The sequence below is a fragment of the Phocoena sinus genome, chromosome 11 (assembly GCF_008692025.1).
Source record: "Phocoena sinus isolate mPhoSin1 chromosome 11, mPhoSin1.pri, whole genome shotgun sequence".
NCBI lineage: Eukaryota > Metazoa > Chordata > Mammalia > Artiodactyla > Phocoenidae > Phocoena > Phocoena sinus.
Genome location: NC_045773.1, coordinates 102547436 through 102574517, shown reverse-complemented (window position 1 = coordinate 102574517; position 27082 = coordinate 102547436). Strand labels below are relative to the sequence as shown.

Sequence of the window (27082 nt, the reverse complement as noted above, 5' to 3'; positions counted from 1 at the left end):
GATTTTAACAGCTCTCCTGGTGTTTCTAGTTTTCAGCCAAGGTTGAGATCCCCTGCTCTTAGCTCTACATTTGAAACTGGAAAATTAGTCTTTAGTTGACAAGAACTAACTTAGAAAGATCTAAATTTTAATCTCCATATCAGTGGCGTAAGATTACACTTTAGAATCCTCGTCAAAAATGTTTAGAGAGGGGCTTCCCTGGTGGCGCAGTGGTTGAGAGTCCGCCTGCCGATGCAGGGGACACGGGTTCGTGCCCCGGTCCAGGAAGATCCCACATGCTGCGGAGCAGCTGGACCCGTGAGCCATGGCCGCTGAGCCTGCGCGTCCGGAGCCTGTGCTCTGAAACAGGAGAGGCCACAACAGTGAGAGGCCTGCGTACTGAAAAAAAAAAAAAGTTTAGAGAATTCCCCATCTTGAGCACCGTGTCTTTTTTTTTAATTAATTACTTAATTAATATTTATTTTTTGGCTGTGTTGGGTCTCCATTGCTGCATGCGGGCTTTCTCTAGTTGCGGCGAGTGGGGGCTACTCTTCGCTGCAGTGCGCGGGCTTCTCATTGCGGTGGCTTCTCTTGTTGCAGAGCACGGGCTCTAGGTGCACAGGCTTCAGTAGTTGCAGCTCGTGGGCTCTAGAGTGCAGGCTCAGTAGTTGTGGCACATGGGCTTAGTTACTCTGTGGCACGTGGGATCTTCCCGGACCAGGGCTCAAACCCGTGTCCCCTGCATTGGCAGGAGGATTCATTAACCACTGCGCCACCAGAGAAGTCCTGACTGTGTCTTTTTCTTGTCTCTAAACCTTGTAGGGGATTTTTGCACGCCTCCCTTACCTTGCAGGCCTAGTCTTCTGAGATAGACACAAGGAGTATAACTAACGTAAGTTAATGCCAGGGCAGTGTCAGACGGGTAAAGACATTCCCTTTTTCAATTCATTCATTCCCTTTTCCAATTTCACTCATTCCCCTTTCAAATTTGTTATCAGTTTATTCCACGAATATCAAATTATGTGCAAGGAAGTATTCTCATCTAGTGTGGGATAAAAAAGATCCCTGGGACACTTCTGTGGTCTTCAAGGGTGTGCTTTTGGTCCAGCTTTCTACAACTAGCTGAACCCACAGCAGTGTGTGATGGGTTGAGTGAGGTTCAACAGTTTTCTATTTTAGGAGTGGTGGAGTGAAGCCCAAACCAAGCTGGGGCCACATGGCGGAGGGTCTGTGTTGGGAGCCCGCTCTTCACAGGCCATGGGGAAATTATGAAATGGGGTGGGTGGTGTGGTGTCCTGACGACAAGGTGGCACTTCAGGAGATTATTTTAGCTTCTGGATGAGCAGTGAATTGTAACAGGAAAAAAGTAATTCTAGGTGAAGCAGGGATACTAATTAGAAGGCTACTTGATAGTCCAGGTTGACATGAATTAGTAATGGCCTGACAAAACTCATCTATGGTGCAGGAAAATCAGAACTGTGGTTGCTTTGGGGGAAAAACTGGGGAATGACTGGAAAGGGTATGAAGAAACTTTTGAGGGTGGTGGTAATATTTTACATATTGATAGGGATTGGGTTAAAAGGGTATACTCATTTGTAAAAATCAGTGAATGTACATATAAGGTTATCGCACAAGAAAAACTGTCAACAAATAGAGAAATGTAGTTCCTGACACACACTATTTAGAGGAAGTGTGCTAATGTCTGTAATTTCTTTTGAAATGTCTCAAAAAATAAGATGGATTGATGGATGGAAAGGTATGTAATAAAGCAAGCGTGCAGTAACACGTTCACAGGAGAACCTAGATGGTGGGTATGGATGTCTGCTATAAAATTCTTTCAACTTTGCTATCTGTTCAACATTTTTCATAATAAAATGTGGGAGAAAAAAGGGTCTGAAGCAGATAACGGGGGCCAGCGTTACTTTAGAATTTGACGTGACAAACTTGACGTCCCACGAGCTTAGTCAGGACACCAAGCGGGTAAACGCACGACTTACTCACAGGAAGCACTTCCTGAGCCCAACCAAGTGCCCAGATCCGTGGTAAGTGTTATACATAGTGTGTTTCCCATAGCGTGTTTCTCATCCTCACAACAACTCATGTGGAAAAGAAGTCACCTTCATTTACAGGTGAGAAAACAAAAGCTCAGACTGGTTAGCAGCCAAAGGAACAGGGAAGCCAGGAGAAGTTGGAGGAGGAAGATGACACGTCTGAGAGGAAGGAAGGACATTAAGGGTGTTCTGTCACCAACCCTTTCCAGTCGGGTCCCAACAAGTTCCTCCTGCCCTGTGTCACTTGAGCCAATAGAACGAGAGACGAGAGACGCAGTTCGGCTCAGAACAAAGGGAAGACCTGTTCTCTCAACAGACAACCCACCAGGCGGTGCGGGCTCCGCCCTACAGCACGTGATCTGCCGCGGCGGGGCGGGGCTGCTTTATAGCGTCTCGGCAGGGGGCCGGGCTCTCGCGGGGCGGGGCTCTCGCGGGGCGGGGCAGGTCTCTGCACACGGCCCGCTGCCGCCGCCATCTTGAATCGCGGGGGCCCAGGCGGCGCTTCCGACCCCGGCCAGAGCTGAGGTGGGCGCTGCGTCCTTTTCCACCAGCACCCCTGGCCTGACGGGTCGGGGGGGGGGGGGGTGAGGCTTCTGTACCGGACCCCTGTGAGCCAGTGAAGCTGCACTGAGCACAGAGGAAAAGTAAAAAGCTTAGACTTTATTACCCACACTCTATTTTTATTTCCGGGGAACTGTTAATGGGCTTCGCTGGCGACAGAACTGTCTAGGAGGAAGTTGGACGTGTGTGGCTCTTGGTCCGGGAGAGGCTGGAGATGTGGGTTGGGCGATGGCGCAGACTCAAGGCCTCCTGCCGCAGAGTCGAGAGCAGGGGGGCGAGTGACCTGTGAGGAGGGGCGGGGGAAGGAGGACGCCCGGGGCCGGCGGGGAGGACGGGAGGAGCCCCCCCAAACCCGGAGGGAGCCCCCCGCCCCATCTGAGCGCGGGGACGGATCCCGTGGGGCCGGGGGCTCCGGGTGGCGCTTTGTCCCCCATCCCTCGTGACTCACCCTTGGGCGTTGTGACCTGCCTGCGGTTCAGGCTGTGATTTGTCGCTCAGCGCAGTGTCCTCTCATTCTTCTGATTCGTTTTTCTTCTCCAGCTCCATTTCCCAGTAATTTGGGTTCCACCTGTTAGGACTCCCAAATGGACACCAGGGATCTTCACTTAGTAACCCAGAGTAGTCACGTCCTCAGCCCCCGTTCATGACTCTGTGACCGTCCCTGGGCTGCCTGCACGCCTGCGTGATCCGGCCATGGTGCCACCACTGCTGCAGTGTCCTGGGCAAATTGCAGTGACACTGCTCATCATTCAGCTGGTCACAGGCAATTGTATTTTGACCATTGTCCTCTTGAATTCTGTTTCAGCCCCACACAATTTAATGTCCAGAAGAAGTGGAGTATTGTCACAAGCTGAGGAATGAGGTTTGAAGGTGGTGGTCAGCAGGCTGAGCTGATTCAGAGGAGAAGTAAAGGGATAGAACTAAGGTAAGACCTTGGAAGATGGCCTTCATTTGTTGTCTGACTTACTAAGTGTAAGACCTTCTAATTTAAATGTCCATAAATTTTCTACTATCAATTTTTAACAGTCTATCAGAGAAACAAAGTATATACAAATGAAATTTTACATTAATGAATTTTAACTGAGGCATAATTGACATATCACATGGTATTAGTTTTGGGCCTACAATCTAATGATTTGGTCTATGTATGTATTGCAAGTTGATCTTTCACCACACATAGTTACATTTTTCTTGTGATGAAAACTGAACATATTTGCACTCTTAGCAACTTTCAAAGAGACACTACAGTATTATTAACTACAGTCACCATGCCGTGCATCACATCCCCGGCACTTACTTATAACTGGAAGTTTGTACCTTTTGACCCCCTTCACTCATCTCGTGCATCCCCAGCCCCACCTCCAGCAGTCATCAATCTCTTCTCCGTATCCTTGAGCTCAATTTTTTAAAAGTTGAAGTATTGTTGATTTATAATATTATCTTAGTTTCAGGTATACAGCATTGTGATTCAGTATTTTTACGGATTATACTCCATTAAAAGTTAATACAAAACAATGTCTGTATTCCCCTGTGCTGTACAACATACCCTTGTTGCTTATCGAGTTTATAGATAGTAGTTTGTATCTCTTAGTCCCATATCCCTAATTTGCCCCTCCCCCTTCTCTCTCTCTTTGGAAACCACTAGCTTGTTTTCTATGTCTGTGAGTCTGTTTCTGTTTTGCATATACATTCATTGGTATTATTTTTTAGATCCCACGTGTAAGTGATATCACACAGGAGTTGTCTCTCTCTGACTTATAATATTCTCTAGGTCCATTCATGTTGCTGCAAATGGCAGAATTTCATTCCTTTTTTTAATGGCTGAGTAATATTTCATTGTATATATACCACGTCTTCTTTATCCATTCATCTGTTGATGGGCACTTGGGTTGCTTCCATATCTTGGCTATTGTAAATAGTGTTGTTATGAACATTGGGATGCATGTATCTTTTCGAATTAGTGTTTTCATTTATTCTGGATATACACCCAGAAGTGGAATTTCTTGATCATGTGGTGGTTATATTTTTAGTTTTTGGAGGAATCTCCATACTGTTTTACATAGTGGCTGTACCAGTTTGCACCCTCCAAGGCCGCTGGACCCTGGCCTGCCCCCTCTCGGGTTCAATTTTTAAAAAGATTTCACATATAAGTGAGATTATTAAGTATTTGTCGTTCTCTCTCTGATTTAATCTTAGCATAATGCCCTCAAGGTCCATCCATGTTGTCACAAATTGCAGGATTTCCTTGGTTTTTTTATGGCTAAATAACATTTCATGGTGTGTGTGTGTGTGTCTGTATTCCACATTTTTTTATCCATTCATCTGTTGATGAACACAGGTTGTTTTCATGTGTTGTAAATAATGCTGCAGTGAATATGGGAGTGCAGATTTTTTTGTTTTACATCTTTATTAGAGTATAATTGCTTTACAATGGTGTGTTCGTTTCTGCTTTATAACAAAGTGAATCAGTTATACATATGTCCCCATATCTCTTCCCGCTTGCGTCTCCCTCCCTCCCACCCTCCCTATCCCACCCCTCTAGGTGGTCACAAAGCACCGAGCTGATCTCCCTGTGCTATGCAGCTGCTTCCCACTAGCTATCTACCTTACGTTTGGTAGTGTATATATGTCCATGCCTCTCTCTCGCTTTGTCACAGCTTACCCTTCCCCCTCCCCATATCCTCAAGTCCATTCTGTAGTAGGTCTGTGTTTTTATTCCTGTCTTACCCCTAGGTTCTTCATGACATTTTTTTTTCTTAAACTCCGTATATGTGTGTTAGCATACGGTATTTGTCTTTCTCTTTCTGACCTACTTCACTCTGTAAGACAGACTCTAGGTCTATCCACCTCATTACAAATAGCTCAATTTCGTTTCTTTTTATGGCTGAGTAATATTCCATAGATTTCTTTTTAAGTTAGTGATTTTGTTTCTTTTGGATAAATACCCAGAAGTGCAAATCATATGGTAGTTCTGTTTTTAATTTTGGGGGGAACCTCCCTAATGTTTTCCACAGTGGCTGTACCCGTTTACATTCCCACCAGTGGTGCACAAGGGTTCCCTTTTCTCCACATTCTCACCAACACTTGTTATTTCTTGTATTTTTTTTTTTTTTTTTGCGGGTACGCGGGCCTCTCACTGTTGTGGCCTCTCCCATTGCGGAGCACAGGCTCCGGACGCGCAGGCTCAGCGGCCATGGCTCACGGGCCCAGCCGCTCCACGACATGTGGGATCTTCCCGGACCGGGGCACGAACCTGTGTCCCCTGCATCGGCAGGCGGACCCCCAACCACTGCGCCACCAGGGAAGCCCCTATTTCTTGTATTTTTGATAATAGGTATGAGGTGATATCTCATTGTGGTTTTGAGTTGCATTTCCCTGATGATTAGTGATAGTAAGCATCTTTTCATGTACCTGTTTGCCGCTTTTATATCTTGTATACAAATTATTTTAAAACAAATTATGCAATGAGAAGGAAATTATTAGAGGTTTCAAGAGTGTTGTTTCTATAAAGCAGTGAGGGCAATTGCCACATTTCAGTGGAGGAGGAAATACTGGATGATGAGGAAACTGAAGTAATTAATGTAGAGTTGGAGACCATTTCTCAGGGCTGAGAAGAGAAGTATTAGAGTTCAGGCCTCTACGGTCCCTCAGTTGGAACACCTGGAGGCTATGACTAGAGTGAGGGTTGACCTAGAAATAGACTGAGCCTGTAGTGACCTCAGTTCCTATTTGGAACTGAGTATTAATTGCCCACTTTATTGACCAGCAAAGGAAAGAGTAAATCTTCCTTGAAGGAAGATAACATCTAGAACCTCTAAATATTTTTATAAATGATGTCCAACAGTCAATAAAAAATTACTAGGCATGGCATATTTTATGATTGAAAAACAAGAGAAGATAAAAAGGACAATAAAAACAGTCCCAAGGAAACCCAGATATTAGAATTATTGGAAAAGGAATTTAAGATAGCTATGATTAATATATCAAGACACTAGAGAAAAAATGGAGGATTTGACCAGGAAATTTGAATTCATAAAAAAGAAGCAAATAAAAATGCTAGACCTGAAAAATACAATAACTGCAATTAAGAATTCAATAAATGGGTTTAAAAGAAGTTTAGCTACACAAGACCAAAATATTAGTAAAGTAGACGAAATATCAATACAAAATATGCAGACTGAAGTATAGTGAGTAAAAAGGGTGGATAATAGAGAAAAGAGTGTACATTGACCCTTGAACAACATGGGGGTTAGTGATGCCACCTCCCGCACAGTTGAAAGTCTGTGTATAACTTTATAGTTGGTCCTCCATGTCTGTGATTCCTGATTTGTGGATTCAGCCAACCCTGGATTGTGTGGTACTGTAGTATTTACTGAAAAAATTTTCATGTAAGTGGACCCGCACAGTATAGACCCATGTTGTTCAGGGTCAACTGTATTATGTATTCTTGAAACTGAAGTATCCAAAAGAGAAAAGTACAAGATTGGGTCAGAAACAATATTTTAATAAATAATGGCTGCAAATTATCTGAAAATGATAAAAGACAACCAAGAAACCTGAGAATCAAGCCTAAAAACCCAAAGCAGGACAAAGTTTTTTAAAGTACAAAGAACCACATTATAGTCAAACTATTCAACCCAAAGACCAAGTGAAAAAGCTTTAAAGCAGCTAAATAAAACAGGCACTACACCTGCAAGGGCAACGGAAGACTAATAACTGACTTCTCAATGGAAATGACGCACGCCGAAAGGCTCGTGGAATAACAGTTTAAAAGTGCTGAAGGAAGATAATTGCCAGTCTGGACTCTACACTAAACAGAAATATTTTTCAAAAATGAAGGCAAATTTAAGGCATTTTCAGACAAACAAAACTGAAAAGATTCATCACTAAAAGACATGCACTAAAAGAAATACTAAAGGAAATTCTGCAGAAAGAAGAAAAATGGTCCCATACAGAAGCATGGACGCACAGGACAGTAATTAAAGAAAACGAAAAAGGATAATATGAGGGATAATGTAAGTATTGACCATATAAAGCAATAATTTAGTGCCTTATGAGGATTAAAATGAATGCACAATTAAAAGGACAAATAAATAGCAGAGATTTATAAAACAAAAACCAAATATCCAATAGGGAAAATAAGCAAAACAAAAAGTGTCTTATTTGAAAAGAATAATAAAATTGATAGAGCCTTCATGAAAAGAAGGCAAAGGCACAGATTGCTAATATGAAGGGGAAAAAATGAGACAACCCTGAAGTGCTACAGATACTGAAAAGATAACAGGGAATATAGTGAATGATTAGATGCTCTTTAAAGTTTTGGCAAAGTTCAGAAATCCACAGGAAAACATAGCTTACAAAAACGGACGCAAGGAGAAATAAAAATTCATTATATCTATTCTAAAATCTGAATCTTTAACTAAAAACGTCCACAAAAAAATCCCACCAGACTCAGTGGTTTCACTGGTGAATTCTTCTAATCATTTAATGAAGAAACAACAGCAGTCTTCTACAGATTGCCTCAGAGGGAAAACTTCTCAACTCTTCTGTAAGGCCAGCATAATCTTAATTCCAGAACATACAAGAAAGGAAAATTATAAGCCAAATTCTAGAAAAAAATCCTTAAAAAACTTGCAGATAGACTAAAACAACATAAACAAGTGGGGTTGTCAGGAATGCAAGGTTAGTTTACCACTTGAAAAATCAGTCAACATAAAATTGCCACATTAACAAAGAAAAGGTGAAAGGAATATTCACTCAACAAGATGTACTTATAAAATGCAAAAGACTTCACAGAAAAACTATTAGAATTCATAAGTAAATTTAACAAGTTCATTAAATGAGGTCAACATACAAAAATGTATTTTTAATATTAGCAACAAACTAAAAGAAAAATGTAATTTAAGAGATGATGGTTTACAGTAACTTTAAAAAATCCAAACAGCTTATACAGAAATAGTCCACCCAGTTCTAATATATATATATGAAAATGAGTGGGCCAGTATAGCAAAGGTTTTCTTTAAGAGCACAGTTGGTGAATATTATTGCTACATATTAAGACTTAAAGTGATAGTAATTAAGACAGTATTGGTACAAGGATAGACAAATGGACTGATAGAACAGAATACAAAGTCCGGAAACAGACTACCCTGACTTATTATAAAGATGATACTACAGTATAATGGGGTGGGGATGGTCTTTTCATAAATGCTGCTGTATGGACTAGATACCCACAAGTGAAATAAATGTGTCTGGAACCCTTCTTCATGTCCTACACAAAAATCAATTCAGGAAAGACTGTAGGTCTAAATGTAAAAAATTAAGGTAACAACGCTTCCCCCCTCCATATTTTATGGAGATCTAATTGACATACATCACTATGCGTTTCTGGTGTAAAGCATAAAGGTTTGACTTACACACATCATGAAATGATTTCCACAATAAGCTTAGCTAACATCCATCATCTCAGGTAGACACAATAAGAAGAAATGGAAAAGAAAAAGAAAAAAAATTGTTCTTGTATTGAGAACTCTTAGGATTTATTTTCTTAATTTTCATATGTAACGTACAGCAGTGTTAACTAGTTATCCTGTTGTACATTACGTCCCTAGTACACATCTATTTTTAAAATAAATTAATTTATTTATTTTTGGCTCTGTTGGGTCTTCGTTGCTGCGCGCGGGCTTTTTCTAGTTGAGGCGAGCGGGGGCTACTCTTTGCTGTCATGTGCGGGCTTCTCATTGCGATGGCTTTTCTTGTTGCGGAGCACGGGCTCTAGGTGCGCGGGCTTCAGCAGTTGTGGCAGACGGGCTGTAGAGTGCAGGCTCAGTAGTTGCGGCGCACGGGCTTAGTTGCTCCACGGCATGTGGGATCTTCCCAGACCAGGGATCGAACCCGTGTCCCCTGCATCGGCAGGAGGATTCTTAACCACTGCGCCACCAGGGAAGTCCCCATATCTATCTTATAACTCTGAGTTTGTACCTTTGACCATCTTACTCAGATTCCTTCTCTACCCCCACCCCATGGTTACCACAAATCTTATCTCTTTTTCTGTGAGTTTTGTTTTGTTTGTTTGTTTTTTTAAGATTCCACATAAAAGTGAGATCATACAGTATATGTCTTTGTCTGACTTAATTTCACTTAGCATAATGCTTCAAGGTCCATCCGTGTTGTCACAAATGGCAGGGTTTCCTTGGGTTTTTTTTAATGGCTGAATAATATTCCATTGCAAGTATTTCCACAGCTTCTTTATCCATTCATCCATTGATGGACACTGAGGTTGTTTCCATGTTTTGGTTATTGTAAATATGCTGCTATGGACATGGGGGTGCAGATATCTTCTCGAGTTAGTGTTTTTGTTTTCTAACAAAGCTTTTAGAAGAAAGCATAAGAATATCTTCATGACCCTGAATTTGGCAAAGACTTCATAAAAAGCACTAACCATAGTGGGAAAAAGTGATAAATTGGGCTTATTAAAATTAAGGGCTGCAGTTCTTCAAAAGATAAAACTATAAGAGTGAAAGGCCAGCCACAGACTTAAGGTAGATATTTGCAGAGTATGTACCTGGCAAAGGACTTGTAACCTATTAGAGATATTAAGATTCATAAAATCAATAGAGGAAAAACAGGCAATGTAATAAGACGTCCAAATGGAAGCTGAGGGCAAAGCTGGCTCAGGAAGCTGTTGAAATAAATTTCTAGGCAGGAGATGGAGCCGCTTCTGCCTTGGGTGCCCCATCAACCATCTGAAACATAGTTAACTTTTGTGTTCCTTCCTCTTAACCAGAAACCAGGGTATCTAGTCAGCCAGTCCCCAAATGCCAAGCCACCTCTGGGCCTTCTCACCCCAAACAGGGATACTGTGTGGCCTCAGCCAATCAGCTGTTTTCTGTTTGTTTCTTCTTTGATCTTTATTCTTTACCCTATGAGGGGTTCTTGCCTTCTGCCCCATTTTGCAGTTCTCCTAGGCCTGCCAGGAAGTGACCTTCCTTACTTACCTGGTAAGGCGGCCAGGAACCCTGTAAGCAAGGCACCAGGCTGATGTTTCCAAGGGGCTTTAAGGGTTCCATAAAATCAACCTTAGTTCCTTAAAGCTGTCTGGTCATATCTGGGTCTATGCATGTCTCTCTCAAATATGACATACCAGTCAAAGCCTTGGTAGTAGAACCAGTGTTTCCAACTGGGTCCTGTTATAAGGAGAACAGATTCTTATTGACATATGCAAGTAACTATATTGATATGAAAATAAGAATCTCACTAAGAGTTTCCAAATTCTGGAGAAATCAGGTAGGGAGAAAAAGATAAAAGTTTTAATTCTGCTTACAAAGCTATAGATTACCAAATTGCTGTAAATCATAGCTTAGAAGAACAATTTCCTTATATCTGGAAAATAAAAGATTAAAGAACCAGCAACATTTCAGTACAAAAAAGTCATAAAAATGATAATCATCTCATCAGTTCATTCAGTTCCATGTAACTAATTCTGGTTCTGCTTGAATCCAGTTTTTCTTTTATGTTCTGGAAATTCTTTTCTATAATGTTCCGGAAATCTTACCAGTTCAGTTTGATGATCTTAAAGTTATTAGAAACCTATATTCTGTAGTACTTGTCAGAGTCCTTTCCGTGAATCTCTCTGATGAAGCCCTTTTGCAGAAACACTTTTGCAAAAGCATCAAACAGTAACTGTACATAAGTGATAAAAGAGTTAAAAATGGCATGGTTAAAGATCTGGTTAGAGTTCATTACAATTCAATTGATAAGGAAATTTGGTTATTCCTGTGACATACAACATTTTAAGATAAGTAGAATTATGACTGATAACATTATACGAGAAGATCAGAATTTCAGGAATTTTATAGTTTCTAGAAAATTTATATTAAAAAAAGTCACCCTTATACTATGACCTAAGAAAGTTTATCGTTATTTATTTTACAATACTTCCCATGTAATTCAATATACCAAGTAAGCTAGTTTAACATCTCTTCCCCTCCCCCCCCTTTTTTTTAAATAAGGCAGGAGAACAAATCCTTTAAGATGTTCCAAGGGCTTTCTGGAAATCTCAAATTAGTTCAAGGGCAAAAAGACTTCATTTAGAATTTGAATTTGGGGAATTTTATCAAAAATATCAAAAAGGTTTGCACACTTGACTAAATAGGATCACAGACTATTATGAAACAATAATTATCCATTTAACCAAACTGACAATAAAAGGGTTCAAAGGCAACTGCAGAAGCTTACATAATTATGAGCAAAACCAATCAAAGACCTGATAAAGCACAGAAAATAATTTTGATAAGACACAAAATCTTTGTTTTCTAGGCAGATCACTTAAGAGGTAAAGAAAAACTTTTAATAATCTCTTATCAGGATCAGACCAATAATCTAAAAAAACTTTGTCCTTTTACAGAGAGAGAAACTAATTTTAATTTTGTACCACCTTACTTTTGATATTAAACTCATTTTTTAACTTAAATACATTAATTCCAATCTTAGCCAACTTGACCCACACATAAAATTCCTATCCCAAAATTTCAAAAAATAAGCCTTCTGTAATTTTCTATGTCTATTTTAGTTCTTCATTTTCTTCCTTCTCATTCTGAAATGACAAAATCACTTTTATTTCCTCAACAAAAATGCGTCTCCATTCCTTACACATTTTCTTGCCAAAACCACGTACCCTACTTTTCTTGCATACAGAGATATTTCCCTTATTATTTCTAGTAGTTTTGATTACATATATTAATTAGAATTTTTAACCCTTAGAAACCTTAATTTCTAGTGAAAACTAAGAAGTAAGCAATTGTGTACTGTCTGTTATACCAGCATTCTTTAGATGGACAAATTTATAAATATATTTCATAATTTCTAGAAACATATGCCTTTTCATGCTGTGGGCTTTCAGTGTAGCACAAGACATGTTTACTAATAAACCCATATATCTTTAGTTTCTCTGTAATAAGACAAGAGTAGGTAATTAATGCTTCATTATTTTATATTATTTGGAAGTGATCTAGATATTTAATTACTATTCATCATTTAATCTAAATTAGCAAAAATTCTAAGGCTTCAAATTACCAAAGAGATTTAGAAAACTATTTTAAAGTACACATACCTTAAAACATAATTACTATTAAAAACTTCACCTAAAAACTCTTATCCCACTTACATTTATCTAAATTATTTGCTCCCAGCAGTTATGTTTAAACTACTCATGAAAACTTCATGAGACATTAGACAGAGTCAGCTATCATCCTAAGCTATTTTTCCTGCAGACAAATTTTTGCAACAGAAATAACGTGAACTTATTTGCCTAACAAACCCAGGTAGACTATAAGTTGTTTATCTGCATTATATTGAATGCTGATAACTTTGAAAACATGTTTAATTAAACCAAACTTAAGCTAGCTTTTATTTATCAAAGATTATTAGGGTTAAGTTGTTTTTTTTGTTTTTATTTTTAAAATTTTATTTTTATTATTTTGGCTGCTTTGGGTCTTTGTTGCTGTGTGTGGGCTTTCTCTAGTTGTGGCGAGCAGGGGCTACTCTTCGTTGCGATGCGCAGGCTTCTCATTGCGGTGGCTTTTCTTGTTGTGGAGTACGGGCTCTAGGTGTGCGGGCTCAGTAGTTGTGGCTCGTGGGCTCTAGAGCGCAGGCTCAGTAGTTGTAGCGCGTGGGCTTAGTTGCTCTGCGTCATGTGGGATCTTCCCAGAACAGGGCTCAAACCAGCGTCCCCTGCATTGGCAGGCAGATTCTTATCCACTGCGCCACCAGGGAAGTCCCTAGGGTTAAGTTTTTATATTTCTGAAAGTATTTGTAGGTTTGCAAGACAAAGACAGAGCCCCTGAATTTTGGCCTCTAGCTGGCTGATCCATTTCCTAATTATTTGTAGGACGGCCTGGGAATTTGCTGGGGAGATGGGGCAGTTTTAAAGAAGAAGAATTTATGTTGGAATTTTATTTTAAGTCTAATTTCTGTTTTTTTATCTTGTTAAGGGAGTCCCTAAAGCTTGCATTATACTACCTTGTATCTACTTTTTATTTTGGTCTTTCCATAGGTGCCAATAAGACAGTTGTTTAGGATGAAAGCTCTGTAAGTTTTTTTTTTTTTTTTTTTCGGTACGCGGGCCTCTCACTGTTGTGGCCTCTCCCGTTGCGGAGCATAGCCTCCGGATGCGCAGGCTCAGCAGCCGTGGCTCACGGGCCCAGCTGCTCCGCGGCATGTGAGATCTTCCCAGACCGGGGCACGAACCCGTGTCCCCTGCCTCGGCAGGCTGACTGGACTCTCAACCACTGCGCCACCAGGGAAGCCCTCTGTAAGTTGTTTTTTTCAAATATAGAAGTTTTTCCAATTTAAAGACCCATCACTTGGCCATTGACAAATAGGATTTATTCATCTCAATAGTAACTCAAACCAATAAGCCTTTTTATGGCTTAACCAAGAATGAAAGAAGCATCTCACAAGAGAGTACAAAAGACACAGTCCCCACAAGATCTAGAGAGTCTGCTCCCAGAGTTAGCCTAAGAAAGCAAAGCCTTCGTTATCATGGCTGTAAGAACGGTGTAGTGAAAATGGTGTCTCTGGTCTCTCATGGGAATATGAGAGGCCTCCAGTCATCCCCCTCTAATCTGTGACAGTGGGCAGGTTCTACTCAAATGGGACTTTTCCAGCGCTAGCAAAACAATGAAAGTTGAGATGACAGAAGCCATTTATGGACCCCTTACAACAGACTCCCCTGAGAGCTGGCACAGCTGGACGAAGAAGGGTGCTTGTGACTTTGTTCTTGGAATCCCAGTCTGTTTGAATGGCCACCAGATGCATCACAGTATGTGCACTTTCTGGAATGGCAGAGGCCAGATTGAATATTCTCACTGGTCACAAAGCCAAGGTCTCAGGACGTAGAATGACACAAACGGAAAACCTCATCCCATTTTTACGTAGGGGACCCACAGCAAAGTTTGTCTAAACAGACACCAGTCTGGGGAGAACGACGACCTTATCAGTGTGTGAGGCCAGCTTGAACAACAGCCTCATAGGACCTATGCCTGTGTTCTACTCCATGGTTTTCCTCCTTATGACAGATGGCACAAAAGACAAAGACAAACGATTGCAGTTACCATCTTTGAGAGGAACAGAGTCAGTAGAAAATAAGATACTCAAAGCAAATCTTTACCAGAGTCACTATACCCAAGGAACTAATTTACACAAATATTTTCTCCTGCTGATCTAAATTCGGAAAAAGAGAAGGGCTCTCACCACTCGCGATATTAACATACCGACCCTGCATGCAGAGATCTGGGAGACTGATGTGGTAAGAATTCTCTTCTGCCAGTGCTTGTCTGAGGTCCCTGGATCCCTCAGCTGCAGCAACCCTGGGGTGAGCAGTGTCCAGCCACTGGAGTCTCCTGGCTTTCTTGCCCAAACTGAAGAGGAAGATGCCTTTTCCTTCCTTCTCTTCTGGGTTTCTTGGCTGGTCTAATAATTAAATTGATGTAAGATAGATTGACAGGAGGAAAACAAATGTAATTCCTACATACGGGAACTCATAGAAATATGAGACTCAAGTCAAAGCAGATCCACAGCAGACCGCTTTCATACCTTTTAGACAAGGAAACAATAACTTTGTGAAGAATTGACAAGTTTGGGCTTTGGGTAGTAAATTAGTGAAGAAGTAACAAGTCTTTTAATACAGCCTTCTCGACTCTAAATTCTCTATCTCTGGCGATAAGGATGACTCACTACCTCCTGGTACAGAGAGGGTACATTTCACAAGGGAGATTTATGTATATTTCAGGGGACCTAGGAGGGTAAGAGTGTCCTTCATGCTTTGGCTGTTTCTAAAGTAACTTTAATTGAAAATAATCAATATACCAAAGTGGCTTATTTTGGGGTGGCCTGCCTTGAGCCCCATCAAGTCCAAATGTTTTCACTTTAAAATAATCTTTATGCAAACTATGGGTGTCCAGTGGGTCCCCAGAGTAGGAAGTATGGCTTAGTCACATCTCAGGACCTACCAATTTGAGTTTTTAATAAGGAAAGAAAATGATTTTATTTAATGTCTCTCTAAAATGTAAAATAGGATATCTTTTCCACAAATAGGTATAATACTCCATTCTTTATAAGCATACATTTTATTACTCTTGAAATTCAGATAAAAACGTTTAACAGCTGGATATCTCATCTCTGCCTGGAATGATGGGGTATGCGTCACAGAAGGCGTTGGAATGTCTTTTATATGATTCCTTGTAGCTGACCCATCATCCAATTGTTGATGGTGGAGAATCAATACTAGATCAGGGACCAGATTTTCCCTAATAATCTAATCATCATCCTGTTTAAAAGTTTTGGCTTTACTTACCAGGGAGTGAGCTCTTGGAGATCTCCTCCAGACAGTTGTGAAGTTTGCGGCACTGAGCTCTATCAGTGTTTTACAAAAAATTCTCTTCCTTGAGAACTAATCCTGATGTTTATGAGACAGCATATTGTCCTGGGGCATTTAAAAAATGTTGCTTTCAATTTTACTACTTTAAAAGATATATTGAGTGCCACTGAACCAGAGACCTTTGGAAAGGTCTTATTACGAAAAAAGCCTCAGGGTTGAGTAAGCCTCTTCCAGGAACAAGAAAATTAAAGATGATGAGAATGCAGGAAAAAAGCACACGAGTGTATGTGTGAGCATCAGCCCTGTTGTATTTGTCTCAAGATGGTATCACTGAAACATCTTACTGACATCTGTGCCAAAATACCACAGATCTTTGGTCTTTGAAAATTCAGTTTTAATATCTTCACCCCATTTTTAATGATGTTAGGGCTGTTTAGGAGTTCTTCTACCAACTTTAGATTGGTTTGAAGTGTTACGGCATAAGGCTTGCCATTTTCCGTACCAGAAGTCACTTTATTTGAATACCAGTGTGTTTCTGCTCAAACACTGACAAAGATGATTGGGAAAAAAAAGGGTGTGAAATCTTATTTTATTGCTACCAGAAAATATTAGCCATAAGGTGGAAATGTGAGAAACCTCCCACTTTGCAAGAGGAGTCCAGTGTATCAGGCCTCTTGGCTCCACTGAGATAGGTGATAGATAGTTAGGACTCTGTACCAGTGCAGAGTTACTGTCTCTAGCTAGTTACTGTCATGTCAAGAGAGGCACACTGTTCTTCGTCCTTCCCTCTCCCTCCCAGCTAGAACGTGGACATCATGGCTAGAGGTTGAGCAGCCAGTGTGAGTGACAAGGAGGAAGCACTGTGCTGGGGACTGCAGAACAACAAGGTGGGAGGAGTCTGGCTCCTGACGGTAATGGAGCCGCCAGCCCAGCCCAGGACAGTGTGAGGGGGAAAGGCCAGGTGGCTCTTACCTTGAGGGAGACATTGAAGGGGATCAGAACAGGCCACCCCCAAATATGCCACTTAGGTAAAAGGATTATTTTGAACTGAAAACAATTGAGAAAAAGCAGACCCCGGGAAAGCTTTCTGCCCTCTCCCTGTCTGCTTAAAAGCAGGGTGTAAATTTCCCTTGTGGAGGTGCCTCCCCCCATACCAGGGGGTGGAAAACAGTCTTTATCACAGGAGATGGAGGCCACACTGAGATGCGTCTACACAGACAAACCTTGCTGAATAACCCTTATTTTCCATTGGCTTCTCCCATACATTTACCTTCTCAAATGTACTGCCCCTAAAAGCCCAAACTTTTTCCTTCGTCTTACCATTTCTGTGCAATTTATCACCCTTTGTTAAAATAGTCTATAAACCTCTGGGTCTGATCACCTCTTGGGATTTTCACTTCATTTTTTTGAGGGCCCCCCCCATATACACATAGAATAAACATTCAGCAGCCTTCCCGTGGGCTCTGTCGTTTGTGATGGTGGCACGTCCACTTGAGAAGTGCACCAATTCCCTGGCAAGGTACTTCAGACGGAAGTTCACCCCTTCCCTCGGGTGGGATATGCAAGAGGGTCCAGGTTTGACTCCATCCTGTAGGTACAGTTTCTGTTGTATCAGGAAGGGCTTGGTGGCCATGCTGTTTTCATGGCTCAAGGCACAGTGGGAGGCTGGTACGGAGGGCCGTGGGCTCTGGCCGTGAGGACCTGTACTTCCGCAGAAGCCCAGTATGAGGCAGCAGTCGGTCTCTGATGGTGTGGGGTGGGTGAGGGAATCAGTCTCTCGTGGTGGCAGCCCCTGCGGGCCTTATGGGCATTGTGAGCAGGGGCCCCAGAGGAGCTGCTAAGGCCTCCGCAGGCAGGGAGGCTTGGGGTGGGTGTGGTGCTAATGGGAGTGCTTGTTGTATTGCCCTTTGGCTGGATTGCAGAGACTTTTGTTGCAGAAAGTCTCATTTGAGTCGGGTTGATTAGTGAGTAACAGCATAAATGGGCTTTAGGTAAAGTTGTAAATGAAGAACATGTTGCCTCCAGAATAAAAAGACCTGAATGACATTGAGCTTTTTAAAATGTGTGCCCGGAGAGTCAATAGTTGTTTCTGACAGTGTCAGGGATGGAGTGACCCTCGACTTATCAAGTAATTGTCAGAATTTAACCAAGATGATGGGCCTTGTACTGTGTGTGGGGCAGTGGGCATGCCCTTCTTGTGAGCTCCTTTGTGAGTACTTGTATGTCCTGAATGAGTCTGTCAAATGAATCTCCTTGGAGGAAGAAGCCATCAGTGTGAGTTATAGCTCTGTTCTTGGAGAACACTGGATGTGGTTAAGATCTTGCTTGCAGAGATTCTGTGTTTTAAACTCTGCCCATGTCTCTGGCTGATCCCTGAATCTTGTGTGTACATCATGTATATGTGGGACAGACTCCAAACAACTCCATCAGCAAAGACTAAAAGAGCTGGACTGAGATTTCAGCTGCTGCCAAGGTGACCAGTTTGCTCCAGGCTGCCCAGGACCCTCCCATTTCCAGGAACCCCTGTCAGTTCCAGGCAGACTGGGGTGTGTGGTCACCCCAACTGCTTTCCCAAAGACTGGGTTTGCAGTTTGAATTCAGTGACATTAACTGCCTGCTAAAACAAACAACCAAACGGACAAACTTCAGGAAGAATATAATCAAATCCAGAGTCTCCACAACATAGCATTTACAATGTACAAAATTATTAGACAAGTGACGAAACAGTAAAATGTGACCCATTTTCAAGAGAAAGACAATCACTGGAGATGGATGAATCATTAAAGATGACCAAATTGTTGGAAACAACAGGCAAGGATTTTAACACATATATTAACCACACTCACATAAAAGAAAATATGGGCATAATAATTGAAAAGATAGGAAATCTCGGAAGGGACCTAGAAACTGTAAATAAGAACCAAACAGAAATTCTGTCTCGAAGACAGATCAAGAGAAAATTTTCCAATTTGAATAACATGGAGAAAAAAGGATTGAAAGAATAATGAATAATCTCATGGATCTTTGGTACAACACTAAGAGGTTACGTAACTGGAGTCCCAAAAGGAGGAGAGAGGAAATGCGGCAAAAAAATATTCCTCAAGTTTGATGAATGAATGGGCAGATCATTGAGTGCTGCAGAACTACTGTGATATCAGAAAAAAAGAACCTGTTAAAGACCTGTATTTTTCCTGGTTGTTCTTGGCAGAGTTCTACCAATACTATACAAGGAAAACTGAGAGTTATTTAAACATTGTGGCAGTTGTGCCAACACATTATTTGTATATTCTCCAAACACATTATTCGCTTGAGTCCACAGTGCACTGACTTATATGTAGTTTATGCCATCATTGGTTTCAGTTTGTTTCAGTCAGTCCTTTAAAGAGTGGTACCTGGTCCAGATGGATCCATCCTATGGATTAGATCATTGTCTATGCACCTGGAGAGGGAACATAGGCTAGAAGGCTGTCCTCCTGCAGTGCTGGTTCCTAAAAGAGCCTATTTTTGATTGAATGTGCCACCTGTATACACACTCATTTGGTGTATGTGGATTCCTGAGGAAACAAAATTTGCCTCAGCTTTTTGTTTGTTTGTTTGTTTTTTTGCGGTATGTGGGCCTCTCACTGTTGTGGCCTCTCCCTTTGCGGCGGAGCACAGGCTCCGGATGCGCAGGTGTTAGACCCAAGCGGTCTACGAGGGATTCCAACTCGCCCAAGAACCGCCAAGAGTCGAGAGCCGTTGCAACACGCAAGAGGTTTATTAGGAGCCGATGCACCGGGGTTCCCTGAACCTCACGCAGGAGGCCGATGGGGAACCCCTAAAAGCGGAATCGCATACTTTTTATAGGTTTATTTACTCATAGGGCGGGTCATATTCTCACAATGATTGGGTAAATGTGGTGACTTTTGAATTCATTGGCTTAGGAACTTTTGTCCCACCTTCTGGCCGTTATAGTTGTCTGTTCATTGTGGCGGTTAGGGCGTATACCTGTTACGGGCAACTGGAAAATTACCCGCTGTCTGGCAAGTCCCCGTCAACTGAAAAACTCCAAGAATTGGTTTCGATAGGGAGAAGGAGTGGCGCACGATAGGGAGAAGAATTGGTTTCGATAGGGAGAAGGAGTGGCGCACGATAGGGAGAAGAATTGGTTTACGGGAACAAGTGAGGGGGTGGAAAGTCCCTAAAGGCCCCACATTCCCCCCCTTTTTTTTTTGTAACTAATTTCAATCATGGAATTTCAGTTTCTTTTTGCGAGTTTTGGTATTGTTGCCTTAGCATTAAAACTTGTACCGTACTAATGCGTTCTCTAATAAAGGCTATCAGGCGATTCAGAATGCATGGTCCAAAAGTTAAAAGCAACAATAAAATAATGAGGGGCCCTAACAAGGTGGAAACTAAAGTAGTAAGCCAGGGAGATTTATCAAACCATGATTGAAACCATCCTTTTTGATTTTCCCTTTCCTGTTGTCTTTTGTCCAGGCGCTCCCTAAGTTTGTCCATAGTTTTGGTAATAGCCCCAGAATGATCAGTATAAAAACAGCATTCTTCTTTTAGTGCAGCACATAGTCCACCCTCCTTAAGGAACAGCAGATCTAATCCCCTCCTGTTTTGCATTACCACCTCTGAAAGCGAGGTGAGGGATTCTTTTAACTGAGTTATGGAACTTTCTAATGCCCGGAGGTCAACATCTACAGGTTGCCTTAAGGCATCATAATAGTGGGGTTGTTGGATGAGGGCTGTTGTACCCGTTCCTACCCCAGCTGCCATTTCTAGTCCTAGGAGTACAGCCAGGGTGAGTGTTATGGGTTCCCTCTTAAACCTTCCTCTGCCCTCATATTCATCTAGAAAGGATGAATCTGAATGATAAATGAGTCTGGGGACCAGCTGAACTAACACACAAAAATCGGTTGAAGCTTTAAGGACCTCTAAAGAAATGCAGGGGGTCAATCCTGTGTTACATGCCCACCATCCATCCGGAGGAGGGAGGAGATACCCTGAGCCCTGTGGGAGGCTTAAATTGGCACAAAGATGTCGGTGGGATGAGGGGGGGCGTTCCTACACATGTACCGTTTCCTAATACTGAGGCCAGGGTCAATTTACTATTTCCTTCTTGTTTCCATCGACATTGATCTGGAGTGTTAACATTATTATAATTAGAATTATATCCTATAGCATCATAATAAGGGGGAGGAGCAGCATAGCAAAGCCAACATGATTTGGTAGCCTCCGGGTTTGTGGCATTTAAAACCTCAAAAGCCACCTGGACCAATGAGAGCATTCGGTCCCGGGGGGGGGGGGCGGGGTGGGGGTCTTGGGCTTGATTGTCATTCCTTTTGGCTCAAAACTTTGGTTTCTTATCTCTGGTAACGCTGTGGGAGGGGCCAAAGGTAGCGAAGAGTGCCCTATCTCAGGGTTGGGGCTTATAGGAACTGGAATAGGGGTTTTAATTTTTAGTTTGATGGTCATTAGTAATCCATCATCATATCCTTCTTTATAAAACCTGATTCCCCATGAATGGCCATTTATCCAGTTTTTTATCTTTTTTTCCTGGTTCATTAAAAGAAATCTTAAGGGGATGGCACCATTTAGTACATTCAGGCCTATAAGTTAAGGGGTTGGTTGGGTGTGTATAATTGGCTGTCACCTTAATATAGTCCCAGCCAGAGGTGGGCTTCCAATAGGTGTCTCCTGTGGTTTCATATCCCCAGCTTTTGCAATAAAAGTTTTCAGTTCCTCCACATTTATAATTAAGGGACCTGTGGCGATGGAACCCGGGGCATATGTAGAAAGCAGGAGCTCTGAGCCCAGTCCTCCGAATCCCGTTTTTGCAACCCTTTCCGGAGGAATCAGCTCTAGTTGTTAAAATTTTTGGAACATTATGTTGATCATAATAGTCTTCTAAATCCCAACCGGGAGCCCCTATGGCCAGTTTACAAACATCAGGAAAAAGGTTTGGCCACCAGGTCCATGGGGGAGCGATATTGCTAACAGACCATATTACATCTCCAGTTTGGGAAATTACCTGCCAGGTTAAATGCTGGGGCAGGTGAGGACTAAAATTACTCACAGTCAGTAGGGGTAACAAAGTTAAAGTTATAAATCTGATGATCGCAGAAGCTTGAGCTTGAGCGGGTTGCTGGTCTTTTGGGCTCGCCATTCCGATATTGCAGATGCTGGTGCGGCCTTCACGTGTGAAGCGTGGATCCACGCAGCGATGCCGTCTACCTTTATAGCCGTGGGGGTGGTGAGCAGGACGATGTATGGTCCTTTCCACCGAGGCTCTAGAGTCTGGGTTCGGTGCCGACGGACGTACACGGAATCTCCGACTTGGAAGGGATGAGCCTCTGCTGGTGTTCCTGGTCGGTAAGCCTCTGCCAGCTGGGACCACACCTCCTTTTGAACCAACTGGAGTCCCAACAGCCTAGCATATAAGTCAGTGTTATTCTGGCAGTCAGGACTTAATTTTTTCCTTAGCGTAAAAAGAGGAGGTGGGGCCCCGTATAGTATTTTAAATGGAGTAAGATAATAGCGGGAGGGGGTATTTCTAGCCCGGAACAGGGCTAAGGGAAGGAGCACCGTCCAATCTGTACCGCCAGTCTCTATGGACAATTTAGTTAGGGTCTCTTTTAGAGTTCTATTCATTCTCTCTACCTGTCCTGAACTCTGGGGTCTATAGGCACAATGTAATTTCCAATCAGTCCCCAGGTATTTGGCCACACCCTGACTTACCTGGGCGACGAAGGCGGGACCATTATCTGATCCTATTACCTTTGGTGCCCCGAACCGGGGGAAAATTTCTTTTAAGATCTTTTTGGCCACCACAGTAGCTGTCTCCTTCTTCGTCGGGAAAGCTTCTACCCATCCTGAGAAGGTATCTATAAAAACTAGAAGATACCTGTTACCGTACCTTCCAGGGCGTATTTCAGTGAAGTCGACCTCCCAATAGGCTCCTGGGCGGTCTCCTCTGAGCCTTTTTCCGACCTCAAGTTTTCCTTTATGGGAGTTTACCTGTTGGCATGGAATGCACTCTCGTGCAATCTGCTCAGCTAATTTAGTTAGTCCAGGGGTATCATAACCTGTCTTGTGTAGTAGGGACACCATCTTTTTGGTTCCTAAGTGTGTCCATCTGTGAATCTGTTGTAGCATGGATTTTGCTTGTTGAGGAGATAATGTTCCTTTAGTTATGGCTGGGGTAATTGTTCCCCTATCATTTGGTTTCCCAGGACTCTCATCTGATAGTTCTAGTATGATTTCCCGTAGAGCCACTTCTCGTGCCACCCTATCTGCCATGTTGTTGCCTCTTGTCACCGGGGTATTGTCCTTCTGGTGTCCGGGGCAATGAATGATGCTGACTTTAGTGGGGAGCATGAGGGCAGCTAGCAGTGCCACTATTTCTTCTTTGTTTTTAATTTCTTTGCCCGCCGAGGTGAGCAACCCTCTTTGTTGGTAAATGGCCCCATGGACCTGGGCGGTAGCAAATGCGTATCTACTGTCCGTATAGATGTTTACCTTTTTGTTTTCTGCTAGTTCCAATGCTCTAGTCATGGCGATTAGTTCAGCCCGTTGGGCCGATGTCCCTTGCGGTAATGCAGCTGCCCAGATGACCTCTTTCCCGTCTACCACGGCTGCTCCCGCCCGACGCTTACCTTCCTCTAGGAAACTGCTTCCGTCAGTAAACCAGGTAACGTCGGCGTTGGGGAGGGGCTGATCCATCAAGTCTGGTCTGCTACGGTGTGCTGCAGCCAGTACTTCCTGACAATCATGGATGACGGTAGTGCTTTCCAGGTCAGGGTCGGGTAGCAAGGTGGCCGGGTTGAGTCCTGTGGCTGAGGTAAACTTAATACGATCTGAGTTTAACAGCAGGGCTTGGTAATGAGTCATCCTGGCAAATGTCGGGTGGCTGGCGAATTACACTTTCTAATGCATGGGGGGCTGTTATCGTTAGGTTCTGCCCCAAAGTCAGTTTGTCAGCATCTTTGACCAAAGCGGCCACCGCGGCGATTATTTTTAAACAGGCGGGCCATCCTGCTGCCACAGGATCCAATTTCTTTGATAGGTACGCAACCGGGCGATTCCAGGGGCCCAATTTCTGAGTTAGTACTCCCTTTGCAATACCTTTATTCTCGGCCACGTACAGATGAAAAGGCTTAGTGATCCTTCCCCCGTTCCTTTTTTTTAGGGCATTCTCTTGCCCAATGACCTTTTTCTTTACAGTAGGCACATTGGTCCTTGTCTAATGGCTGCCTTCTATCCGTTGTTCGCCCTTCCTGTCTATTTCTGTCTCTACTGTTTCCTCCTCTGACTACAGTGGCCAGTATCTTACTCAAATGTCTTTCTTGCCTCTTATCTCATCTTACCTCAGGAGCCTCTTGTTCCTTCTGCTTTCTTTCTTCTCTTTCTTCTTCTGTCTCCCTCTTATTATATACCTTATCTGCCTCTTTTACTAAGTCCTGAAGGGAGAAACCTTGTAGGCCATCCAGCCTTTGTAACTTCTTTCTAATATCAGGGGCCGCCTGGTCAATAAAGGCCATTGCTATGGTGGCCTTATGTTCCTCAGAGGTTGGATCATAAGGAGTGAATCGTCTAAAAGCCTCCATTAAGCGTTCTAGGAACACGGTTGGCGATTCCTGAGGCCCCTGAGTTACCTCTCTTACCTTAGCCAAATTCGTGGGGCGCCTGGCCGCTCCATGGAGACCCGCCACCAGAGCCTGGCGATACATTTTCAGGTGCTCCTTACCTTCCAGGGTATTAAAGTCCCAATTCGGCCTGACGAGTGGAAAACCGGCATCAATCTCATTAGGCAACTGGGTAGGTTGTCCATTGGCGCCTAACACATTCTTTCTAGCCTCCAGGAGAACCCGTTGCCTCTGCTCAGTTGTGAGGAGAGTCTGGAGGAGCTGTTGACAATCATCCCAGGTGGGTTGGTGGGAGAAGACAAGAGGCTCTATTAGAGCAGTAAGAGCCTGTGGGTTTTCAGAGAAAGTAGGGTTATGCATCTTCCAATTATAAAGATCTGCAGAGGAAAAGGGCCAGTATTGAAGGGGCCTATTCCCGTGGTTATCGGGGGGGCCATATTCTCTAAGGGGTAAAGCAGTAGAATCCGGGGAAACAGCCCTCCGGCTTCTGGTGCCCGCCGAGGGACCCCCCCTTTCCGCCATAACAGGTGGCCCTACTGGTGCGGAGGGTTGTGAAGCTGGGGGTCCTAGGGGCGACATGGGATTTAGGGCCGGAGGATAAGGAGGTGGGGAATCTAGAAGAAGCAAATCAGACTGCAGGTCAGGATATATCGCCTTTGGCGGGTCCGGGGCAGCAGATGACTTTTCCGTGTCTGGGGTTTTCTTCAGGGCCAATATCTCCGATTGTGCTGGAGCGCATGCAGACGTGCCTGTTGAGGAAACAAAGGGCCGGACCCACGGAGGCGGGGAGAGAACTAGATCTTCCCAGACCAAGATATATGGTATCTGGTCTGGGTGTCCGTGGGGTCCTGTGTTAAAGACCCTAGACTTGACTAGCCCAACCTTATCTAACAAAAAAGATCCTTCGGGTGGCCACCCTGTCTGAAATGTAGGCCACTCAGAGGTACACAGCGTTTGCCATTTTCCTTTCCTTACTTCTACCGAAAGGTTGTGGGCCCTAGCCCTAACTTCGGTCCAGTGGCTTAGGGTAAGAGAAAGAGGAGTCGTCATAGTTTGTCCCATTGTCGTCCGTCAAAAGAAAGATAATAGTACAGAAAAACAATAAAATTTCAAAAGACACACATTGATATTGCCGCCGCTGAACTTAAACCCGAAACCAACTCAAATTCAGATGGCAGCTTATATAACCTGCCAGAACCAGCCGCCGCGAAATTAAACCCGAAACCAACTCAAATTCAGATGGCAGCTTATATAACCTGCCAGAACCAGATGAAGGGGAGACAAAATTTGTTTCTCCTTCCAGATGGACCACCAGAGCGTCCCCCGGGGCCCGTGGACACCAGCTTTCGGCACGTCTGCCTAGCCAGGAGTCCAATACAGATTCCACAGCAAGCCGGTTCGCACGGCTTTTTCCTAATGGCGGCTAGCAACAAACAAACGACAAACAAACAGACAATTGGGCTCGAGCCTACCTGATACCTCCGACTCCCGATGTTCTTGTGACCCAGGGGCGAGTGGGGATCCCGGACAAGCCCCCAAATGTTAGACCCAAGCGGTCTACGAGGGATTCCAACTCGCCCAAGAACCGCCAAGAGTCGAGAGCCGTTGCAACATGCAAGAGGTTTATTAGGAGCCGATGCACCGGGGTTCCCTGAACCTCACGTAGGAGGCCGATGGGGAACCCCTAAAAGCGGAATTGCATACTTTTTATAGGTTTATTTACTCATAGGGCGGGTATATTCTCACAATGATTGGGTAAATGTGGTGACTTTTGAATTCATTGGCTTAGGAACTTTTGTCCCACCTTCTGGCCGTTATAGTTGTCTGTTCATTGTGGCGGTTAGGGCGTATACCTGTACGGGCAACTGGAAAATTACCCGCTGTCTGGCAAGTCCCCGTCAACTGAAAAACTCCAAGAATTGGTTTCGATAGGGAGAAGGAGTGGCGCACGATAGGGAGAAGAATTGGTTTCGATAGGGAGAAGGAGTGGCGCACGATAGGGAGAAGAATTGGTTTACGGGAACAAGTGAGGGGGTGGAAAGTCCCTAAAGGCCCCACACAGGCTCAGCGGCCATGGCTCACGGGCCCAGCCGCTCCGCGGCATGTGGGATCCTCCCGGACCGGGGCACGAACCCCTGCCCCCTGCATTGACAGGCGGACTCTCAACCACTGCACCACCAGGGAAGCCCTGCATCAGCTTTTTGAAAGTAGGAATTACGTCTATACTTTTGTAGTTCCTTACAGTGCTCTTGGACGTATACATTTTTTCTTTTAATTAACAAGAAAATGTTATTTAAAAGTTAGAAACTAAATCCCTTAAAATAAGCCTTTGCTCAGTTTAAAACTGGGTCCCAGTGTTTTGAAAGTTTGTCTTCTGTTGGCGAGCCCCATTCCTTTCAGCCAGATTGGGTGGATGTGTCAGGAAACCACGAAGACTTTGGTGTATTCGAGGGTCAGAATTTGCACATGGCTGGTGA

General features: G+C 43.3%; 1 long non-coding RNA gene across 2 annotated transcripts in view; it reads left to right on the top strand.

The window, feature by feature from the left end:
* Positions 1–2533: 2533 nt before the first annotated feature.
* Positions 2534–27082, top strand: part of LOC116762769 — a 124376-nt gene continuing 99827 nt past the window's right edge. For both annotated transcript variants that reach the window (XR_004352339.1, XR_004352338.1), the window contains exons 1-2: positions 2534–2674; positions 3397–3516. This is a non-coding gene — a long non-coding RNA (uncharacterized LOC116762769). The remainder of the gene's footprint in view (positions 2675–3396; positions 3517–27082) is intronic.